Genomic DNA, 10,276 nt, shown 5'->3' with positions numbered 1-10,276 from the left:
GCCAGGGGATAAAAACCCAGGTGCTCAAAGGCTGGTTTGCAGCAACACCCTCTGCTAACAAGAAAAGGAAGGTTAGCTCCATGCATTTGAGTACCTTCTATGTGGAAAGAGCAGTTTTTTTGTTCTTTTTAAATCTCCCAGAGCCTAAGGATCCATATGGTACATCTGAAACAGGGGTGGTTTGTTGGGTAATTTCATGAGCCATTTTCATTCACTTAGAAAACTGTTTAACATAAACACCATCTTCTCTACAGGGAAAAAAAGAACACGGAAAATCCCCATATTTTATTTACACTCTGCCAAACTCTTCAAATCTTCATCAGCACACGGACATTCATTTTATATACTTGTCGGGGTCTGCACGTGCTGTTTTTATTTTCTGTTTCTGCACTCATGCAAAAACGTACCCATATCTCCTGGGCTCTCAATATGCAGCTTTACTTCTGACACTTCTGGCCAGCAAATGTGTTTGGGGAAATGGGGCGGGGGAGGGGCAGGTAGTTTTCTTACACCAAGCAATTGTGTGACACCAGCAAATGCCCTACAATTTAACTCAGTTCTGACACTATCTCCCTGGAGATAGCATCTGACCCCACAGGTTAAGGGCTCAGTCCTACAAGACTGACTCTCACTGCAGATGCTAATTAATGGTCCAGATTATTACCTGTGCTTCTGATGACCTGGTGTAAATCAGAGGTTCCCAGGACCCTCTCCATGGGCTTGATTGATCTGGTACAATGGCTCACAGAACTCGGGCAAACTGTTTACTAACTAGGTTACCAGATTATTAGAAAGGATATTAAAAGATACGAATGAAAAGCCATATGTATAGATACACAAGGCGAGGTCCAGAAGGGTCCTGACCACAGAAGCTTCTGTCTCCATGGAGCCTGGGGGGCGCCACCCTCCCAGCATGTGAACGTAGTCTTCTTTGCCCACTGGGAAAGCTCTCCGAGCTTCTTTTGGGTTTTTTATGGAGGGTTCATTATCTAAACACAATTGATTAAATCTTGGCCACTGAAGATTGATTCGATCTCCAGCCCCTCTCCCCTCCCTGGATGTGTGTGTGGGGAGGGTGACACTAAAATTTTCAACACTTGGGGACTTCCCTGGTGGTCCAGTGTTTTAGGTCCAGACCCTAAAACTCCATGCAGGGTCCCCCGGTCTGATCCCTGGTCAGGGAACTAGATTCCACGTGTTGCAACTAAGAGTTTTGCATGCTGTAACTAAAGATCTCACATGGTGCAACGAAGATCAAACATCCTGCATGCCACATTAAGACTCGGTGCAGCCAAATAAACAAATACACAAGACAAATATTTTTTAAAAAATTCTAACCCTCTAATCACTCAGCTTGTCCAGCAACTAGCTCTCATCCTTAGGCTACTTGGAGGCCTTCCTAAAACCACCTGATCAACATAAACTCAGATGTGGTTGAAAGGGGTTTGTCGTGAATCACAGACGACACTCATTTCACTCTGAAGCTATTTTAGGAATTGAGGAGGAAAACCAAGTATTACAATGAAAGATGCCACTATTACCCTAATCACTCAAGAATCACAAGGTTTGGGGAGCTGTGAGCCAAAAACCATGGACGAATACTAAAATATATATTTCTTATTCTAAATCACAATTTCACACACACATGTCTCCACAGCTGGAAAGACCTGAGTCTTTTATACATCTGGCGCATCCATTACGAAGCACAATTGGCTTCGCATTCTCTTACCGTTTGGGATTGTGATCATTCTAGTTTTTACATGCAGAGTATCACTTGGTAGTCCATTTGCCTGCTGTGGCACCTGGGATGACCTGTTTGTGGTTTGCCCAAGGAATAAATCCAGGCCAGTGGGTCAGGCAGGTTCTGGACTGGGAGCTAGGGGACCTCTGCCTCTACCTGGGCACGTAGCCCCACCTCTCCAGGCTCTGTGGAGTAAGATCCAGGGACGACCTGAGGTTGCATCCAGCTTGGCAGAAGGAGGGGCAGCGATCCTGGTCATGGCAGCTCCATGCCATGCCTCCAGCTTCAGGGCATGAACTGACTTGGCAGCAGACAGACCACTACGTGGCCTTCTTTGAACCTTCCTCTCTGTCAGCAATTCTTGTCTGCCTGTCCTGCAGATTATATCTCAAATATGACCACTTCTTTCCTCTTCCACTGACACCCCCTGCTCCACACCACCCTCCTGCCTGTGCTCGCTTGATCTACTCTACTTGGGCAGCCAGGGTGATCTATTAAAAACATAGGTTAGGGACTTCCCTGATGCTCCAGTGGTTAAGAATCTGCCTTCCAATTCAGGGGACACGGCTTTGATCCCTGGCCAGAGAACTTATATCCCATGGGGCAGTTAAGCCCACACACCACAATTAGAGAAGCCTGTGCACCACAGTGAAGACCCAGCACAGGCAAAAAAGAAAAAATAAACAAACAGGTTAGATCAGGCCACTGCCTTTCTTAACTCCCCATCCCATGGGTTTCATGGTTTGTGGAATGAAATCTGCAATGCAGGAGACCTGGGTTCGATCCTTGGATTGGAAAGATCTCCTGGAGAAGGGAAAGGCTACCCACTTCAGTATTCTGGCCTGGAGAATTCCATGGACTGATAGTCCATGGGGTCGCAAAGAGTCAGACATGACTGAGCGACTTTCACTTTCAAGACCTTAGAAGATCTGACCTCTGTCTGCCTCTGATCTCCTCCTGTCCACTCTGCCCTCCGCCCCTACTCCAGTCAACCATCTGACCTTGTGGGCTTTCCCTGCCTCCAGAACACTGCCCAGCCGCAGCTCCTCCTCCATCTACCTGCTTGTCCTTTCCATCTCAGCTCAGCTGTCTTCTCCCGGCAGATGGTGCTCACCCTTCCCTCTGTTTCTGAAGGAGTTCCTGCTGTCCCACCGATAATAATCAAAAACAGCATGGTACGTCTTTCAGGGGACTTTCCCAGACTGTCCTTCTCTTGTGTGACCATCTTTTGTGCTTCATGTCAGCTGTCCCCACAGCCCCTCTGGAAGGTGACGTCTACAGGATGAGGCAAGGCCCCCACTGATTCTGCCCCACCTTGCAGAGTGCCTGGCCTGTAGTGAACAGGAGGACTTAATAAATAAACTGAGAGAAGAAGTTTAGCTAGAGCCTTTTCATGCCTCTGCCTCGCTGAGCTTGGCTTGTGTGTCTGATCCTGGTCAACTCCTTATGAGGGAGGCTGGTGAGAGGAAGAGTTGTTACCAGACCGAACTTGAGTCTGCTCACGTGACACCAGCAGAGCCAATCTACGGACAACGGATTGTGCTGAGGGAAAGTACAGCACTATTATTGTGCTGGGCATCAATTATCGCAGGGCATCAAGCAAGGAGAACGGGCAGCTAGTATTCAAAAGACCTGAACTCCTCTGGCCTTTAGGCAAGAGTTTTAAAAGTATTATAGCAATAGGGATAGGTTGCAGGGCACATGATCAGCTTATGGACATTCTTCTGATTGGCTGGTGGTGAGGTAACAGGGAGATGGTTTTTGAATCTCAAGCATCCACCTTCCACTTCCAACCAGTCTGGAGTCTGCATCCTTATGGTCAACATGTAATCACCAGTCACTCCAGTGAGTGGGGGTGGCTTAGTTTCTGCAGGACAATGCAAGGGTATGTGTCAGATTATCTACATGCCTTCAGGAGGAACTAGGAGTCCTTTGACTCTATTTTCTAATCGCTGACTACTTGAGTCTGCTGTTTGGAACTGGAGAAAGCCAAACAAGAAGTCAAGGACACAGAGGATCTTGTACCAGGCAAGGCTTTGCAGGGTCCTGCTGGGTTTCAGAGTTTCATCCCCAGATCCCTCATGGCAGGTGTGTGCAAAGCCATTCTGACATGGCAGGTGTCCTATGACTTGGCCGGCCTGGGTTAAAGGAGAAGCAGAGGGTGGGGTAGAGCCGTGGATGACAGAAGGCTGAAGATCATTGAATCCCTCAGAGGGGACTGTACCAGAGATGCTGAGGTCCCCTTGTGTCAGCATGTCCACCTCCCCAGCCCCTACCACTTAGCATAAAAATTCTTCCATTTATCTAGCATTTTATAAGCATTATCTCATTTTTAATTCTCACCACAACAATACTAGCGTAGGTATATTACCTTCATTCAACTGAAAGAAACTGAGTCTCAGGTTTAAAAAGGATTGGAACTTAAGACCATCTGACTTTAGAGCTCTTGACCCCCTGCACAACACAGCAAGAGCTTCTGGAAGCATCTTGAGGTGGCCTCATAGATCTCAGTTCTCAAGAACAGAGTGATTTTTCAGTGAACTCTCCCTGCCTTCTGCCTCTCCCATCACAGAGGAGCTCTCTGAAGCCAAAGACCCTGTTTCAAGTATTCACTGAAAAAGTAGAATCGCAGGTTGCTCTGACTTCCCATGTCCTGGGGCTACTCTTACCTTCTGAGATGGACAGCATCCTGTCTATGGAACGTGTCTCTTTCTCAATAAACCTGCTTTCACTTAAAAAAAAAAAAAGTAGAATGATAGAATTGCACTTTTTTTTAAATTGAAGTATAGTTAATGTATCAATATAAGTTACAGGTGTACAATATAGTGATTCACAGAATTTCACGTCTTAATCCTTTTTAATAAACATCACCAGAGTTTCCTATGAAAACACGTGGTTCTCTCTTAGTTCTCAGTCAACTTGGGAAGAAGTTATCAACGCTTTGACAGCATCTCATAGGCACCAGTGGCAAAGCAATAGGCCCCAAACCAAACACTTTCTAGAAATAATTTGAAAACACAGTGGGGAAACCTGACTGTACTCCTGGTTCTGTCATTCCCCTGCTATGTGACTGTGGGCAACTCAGTCTGCTGCCTGGGTTTCAGTTTTCTGTTTGTAAATGGGGACTCCCCTAAGATCTCTTCTCCTTTTCTATAAATATTGAGGGCCCATTGTGTGTCCATAATAGAGTGCTAGGCTTCATGGATCCAGCCACAAACCAGCCTGATGAAGGAGACTGCCAGATCCTACAGGGCAGAGCTTTTGAGACTCCCCAGCTGGCAAACCTCCCCCAAACCCTTCAGTCAGATTAGCATAATCCCAATTATTTCTTTATTTGGCCTCACCATGCAGCTTGGAGAGCTTAGTTCCCAGACCAGGGATGGAACACATGCTCCTTGCAGTGGAAGCGTGGAGTTCTGACCACCGGACTGCCAGGGAATTCCCCACACAATCCAACTTTAAAGACAGCTATACAGGTACATAGGCTGCGGTCCATGGGGTCGCTAAGAGTCAGACACGACTGAGCGACTTCACTTTCGCTTTTCACTTTCATGCATTGGAGAAGGAAATGGCAACCCACTCCAGTGTTCTTGCCTGGAGAATCCCAGGGACGGGGGAGCCTGGTGGGCTGCCATCTATGGGGTCGCACAGAGTCGGACATGACTGAAACGACTTAGCAGCAGCAGCAGCATACAGGTACAGCCACTACAGAGAATAGTATGGAGGTTCCTTAAAAAACTAAAAACGGAACTAGCATATGATCCAGCAATTGCACTTGTAGGCATAAACTCAGAGAAAATCATACTTGAGAAGGTACCTGCACCCTAGTGTTCATTGTAGCACCATTTACAATAGCCAGGACATGGAAGCAACCTAAATGTCCGTAACAGAGGACTGGATAAAGATAGAGCTCATATATTGCTCAGCCATTAAACAAGAAAAGAACAAAATTAATGCCATTTGCAGCAACATGGATGAACCTAGAGACTGTCACACTGAGTGAAGTCAGACTCAGAAAGACAAATATCATATGATTCAGCTTAATGCGTAATTTAAAAAAAAGGAGACTTTTTTGTAAATGAACTTATTTACAAACCACAAGTCACAGATGTAGAGAACCAACCAAGGGGTAGGGGAATGGGGAGGGGTAAATTGGGAGATCGGAATTGACATATGCACACTACTATATATAAAATAGATGACACTATACAGATAAAGTAGATGACTAATGAGAATCTATTGTATAGAATAGGGAACTCTACTCAATACTCTGTAATGGCCTATATTCCAAAAGAATCTAAATAAAGGGCGGATATATCTATTTGTGTAATTGATCCACTTGGCTACATAAGTAAAATTAACACAACTTGGTAAATCAACTATACTCCAATAAAAAAAAATTTAAGGCCACAAATATTATTTTAAATAAAAAAGACACCTAACGAACTCCCTGCAGTTCACATCTAGCTAGCCTGGCATGTTTGTAAAGCTCCTTCTCCCGTTCGGCCCTGGCTGAAGTGGCCTTGGTGGACCGAGGGACTGGGCTGGGCGAACTGGAACCCCAAGAAGGGCCTGGACCGGGAGAAGCGTGAGGACACGGCCAGGAAGCGCCGCCCAGCCAGTGCCCCGAGCCTGGCGCCCCTGGGGCGGCCCCCAAGGCAGGGACCGAGGGGGCAACGGGGCCCCTCCCGGGATCACCTGCGCGCGATGAGGCGGGGCCGGGGGCGGGATCCCGGGGCAGCCGGAGCCCGGGCTGCTTCTGCGGCGCTGGCGGGAGGCGGAGCGGGGCGGCGGCCGGTGCGCGGGGCTCCCCCGAACAGGTAGGAGGAGCGGGAAGTGGGGGACCCCGAGTCTCCGGGGGCACGGGCGGTCCGGCTCGGGCGCGGCGGGTCACAGGCCACCTGCCGGCCTCGATCCTCGGAGGGGAGTCGGGAGAGGAAGGTGAGGGGTCCCCAAGTCCCACCCACCCCCCCTCCCCCTTCGTTGGAGGAAGTGCCTGGGGTCTGCTCCTGGAGGGCGGTGGGCTGTGGTCCGAGTGGAGAGGAAGGTCGGTTGTCTTTTTCGGGCTTTGGAAATGGGGACGGGGCACGCGTCGCAAGCTCGACCCTCACGGAGAAGCCTGCCTTTGGGGCGTGTTAACCCGAGCATCTGGCAGGCGAGTCGTTTCCTTGTCCCACCTCCCTCACTAAGCCTTTGGCGGAGGGGCCGAGACTCCCCGGAAGAAAAGAGACCCGGCCAGCCAGGAGGTTGAAATGATTTTAAAGCACTCAGGACCTCTGTTGGCTTCATCTGTGAAATGGGCATCTGGAAGGGTCGGCCCTGTGCGGAAGCCCCTCTTGGAGGAGTATCTACAATGAAAACTCACAGCTAGGAGGAAGAACCCAGGGTTCTAGTTCAGATCAGCCAACTCAGCAGCTCTGGAGAAAGGAGGCGGGGATACGTTCTGTGGTCTGGGTACCTGTCAGGAGGAGGACATGGGTGTGTCATATACTAGGCGGGCTTCCAAGAATCTAGGAATCCCTCTAGTCTGGGAGGAGAGTCGGGAAGTTTCCTTGGAGGAAGTGGGATTAAGTGGCGCTAGTGGTGAAGAATCGGCCTGCCAGTGCAGGAGCTGCAGGAGACATAGGTTCAGTCGCTGCATGGGGAAGATCCCCTGAAGAAGACTGCCTGGGAAATCCCATAGACGGAGGAGCCTGGCAGGCTACAGTCCATGGGGTCACAAAGAGTCAGACACGACTGAGTAACGAAACAACAGCCATGAAGAAAGAAAGCATAGTGCTAAGAGCTTCTGCTTTGGAATCAGTCAGCCTGGGCGTTGGAATCCCTGCTCTGCCCCTTAAGTAAGGGTTAGTCGCTCAGTCGTGCCCTACTCTCTGTGACCCTATGGACTGCAGCCCACCAGGCTCCTCTGTCCATGAGATTTTCCAGGCAAGGATACTGGAGTGGGTTGCCAGTTCCTTCTCCAGGGGATCTTCCCAACCCAGGGATGGAACCGCTGCAGGCAAAGTCTTTACCGACTGAGCTACAAGGGAGTCTTGGGCAGGACTTTGCATTTCTCTATTGTTTGCTTTACTCTGTAAACAAGGCAATTTCTTTGACAGATTGTCAGATCCTTATCTGACTATCTGACAAGTGCTTAGGACAAGGTCTGTATATTATAGGCACTCAGTAAAAATGAGCTATTAATTTCCACCAGACTGTAGCTTCCTGGAGTCAGGGGCCACGTCTCTTTGTTCACCATTATATGGTGCCCCATGGACAGAGGAGCCTGGCGGGCTCCAGTCCCTGGGGTCACAAAAGAGCCGGATACAACTTAGAGACTAAACAACAACAAAAACAGTAGGTCTCACCGCACATTTGTTGAATGAATGAACAGTAAGTGAGTATGTAGTACCACAGTTGGCGTGTGGCAAGTAGTCAATAAACAGTGAATTTAGAGATGGCCAGGCCCTAACAGATGGGTATGGATAGGAGACGGTGGTCTAGGTGGATGGAGCGGTGTAACAGATTAAGATAAGCCCAAAGCAACAGATTTGGGGCACCCCTTCTTGAGAGGGGCAAGGGAGTAACATGATAAGCTCAGCCAGAGCGCAGAGTAGGGGAAGGCACACAGAATGCTGGAATCCTGACCTGGTGGCCACATGGCAGTAGATGGAGCAGCTGGAACTCTAGGTAGGTCAGATGCCTTTCTCACATCCTCTAAGTGTCCATCCCCAAGTTGCAGGGGCCAGGGGTGCCAAGAGACAGCAAAGGATGGCGGGTGCCTGATGAGAACGGAAGAGGAAGCGGGAAAGGGGCTCCCGTGGCCCCTTCATGGCAGTGGGACCTTTCTCACCTGGTCCTGCCGTGTCCTGGCTGCTGGTGAGATAGCTGAAGGGGGCTGTGTGGGGCCAGGAGGGCCGACCCCTCCCCCGCCCCCCACCCCCCGCGTGTGCGTGCTGAGCCAAGCTCATGGGGAGCTGGGCCAGGGGATCGTGCTGGGTCTCTGGGGAAATCTGCTCTGTGGGGAAAAGCTTATCCCCACAGCTTATCCCCACAGTCCTTTGTCTCCTCCTGTGGACCGTGGCCACTGCTGCCTCAGGCCGGGAGGGAGCTGTGTCCTCGAGGTGGAACCACTCTTAGCCAAGTGAGGAGCCTACAGCCTGTCTTACGTCCTGGCAGGCAGCCTGTTGAGGGTTCCATCTCCCTGCGGTGACTAGGAAAGCAGAGATCTGAACTGGAGGTGAGAGATTTGGGCAAACACATCAAGAGGACATGGGAAGCACTGTATCTCTCTCAAGAGCCAAGTTCAAAACATTTCCTCTTAGCACTTTCCATAATTGCTCATAATCATTGGATATCTGTGTTTCCCACTGACTTGTAAACTCAGGGAGTAAGCCTGCCGCCTTTCTCACCATATCCCTGCCTACAACAGTGCCCCTGCACATAGCAGGCATTCAGTGAATGTCTGTGGAATGCATGAACCCAGGCTGAGGACTGGGGCTCTGGGCTTTGAGAGGAGAGCTTTGATTTTCCAGAGAGAGCATCTCTTTACAGAAGTGATGTAGACACCCCAAATTCTCCCCTCCTAACCACCTCCCCACCGCCACCCTCATCTCCCATCCAATCCCCACCCCCTACCTTGAAAGGCGTGTCCCCCATCACATCTTCTGAGCCTCTGCCTTCTCTCCTGCCACCATCAGGGTCTTTTCTCAGGGAAGAATCCCCTGCTGGTAGAATTTACACCTGAGGGACAGGCCTGGACACTGTGCTGCTTCTCCCAGCCGGATAGTCAGCCCTCTAAAGACCCCCTAGGCTCTGAGAGGAGGAAAGCAACATCCAGTCTGATCCCTATCCTGCAGGATCACAGGGTATAGGAGCTACAGTTCAATTCAGTTCAGTAGCTCTGTCATGTCTGTCTCTTTGTGACCCCATGGACTAAAGCATGCCAGGCCTCCCTGTCCATCACCAACTCCCGGAGTTTACTCAAACTCATGTCCATTGAGTTAGTGATGCCATCCAACCATCTCATCCTCTGTCATCCCCTACTCCTCCCACCTTCCATCTTTCCAAGCATCAGGGCCTTTTCAAATGAGTCAGTTCTTCACATTAGGTGGCCAAAGTATTGGAGTTTCAGCTTCAGCATCAGTCCTTCTGATGAATATTCAGGACTAATTTCCTTTAGGTTGGACTGGTTGGATCTCCTTGCAGTCCAAGGGACTCTCAAGAGTCTTCTCCAATCAGCTCAGTTCAGTTCAGTCGGTTAGTCATGTCCAACTCTTTTTGACCCCGTGAACTGCAGCACGCCAGGCCTCCCTGTCCATCACCAATTCCCAGAGTTCACTCAGACTTACATCCATCAAGTTGGTGATGCCATCCAGCCATCTCATCCTCTGTTGTCCCCTTCTCCTCCTGCCCCCAATCCCTCCCAGCATCAGAGTCTTTTCCAATGAGTCAACTCTTCGCATGAGGTGGCCAAAGTACTGGAGTTTCAGCTTTAGCATCATTCCTTCCAAAGAAATCCCAGGGCTGATCTCCTTCAGAATGGACTGGTTG

General features: G+C 49.6%; 1 protein-coding gene across 1 annotated transcript in view; it reads left to right on the top strand.

Moving 5' to 3' along the window:
* The first annotated feature begins 6,510 nt into the window (after positions 1-6,510).
* NCMAP (non-compact myelin associated protein) overlaps positions 6,511-10,276 on the top strand; it is a 48,129-nt gene continuing 44,363 nt past the window's right edge. The window contains exon 1 of the mRNA XM_027520243.1: positions 6,511-6,561. The gene's annotated coding sequence lies outside the window, so the exon portion shown is untranslated. The remainder of the gene's footprint in view (positions 6,562-10,276) is intronic.

This window comes from Bos indicus x Bos taurus, chromosome 2 (genome assembly GCF_003369695.1).
Source record: "Bos indicus x Bos taurus breed Angus x Brahman F1 hybrid chromosome 2, Bos_hybrid_MaternalHap_v2.0, whole genome shotgun sequence".
NCBI lineage: Eukaryota > Metazoa > Chordata > Mammalia > Artiodactyla > Bovidae > Bos > Bos indicus x Bos taurus.
The sequence above is the reverse complement of the archived record's forward strand: the minus strand, read 5'-3'. Positions and strand labels throughout refer to the sequence as shown.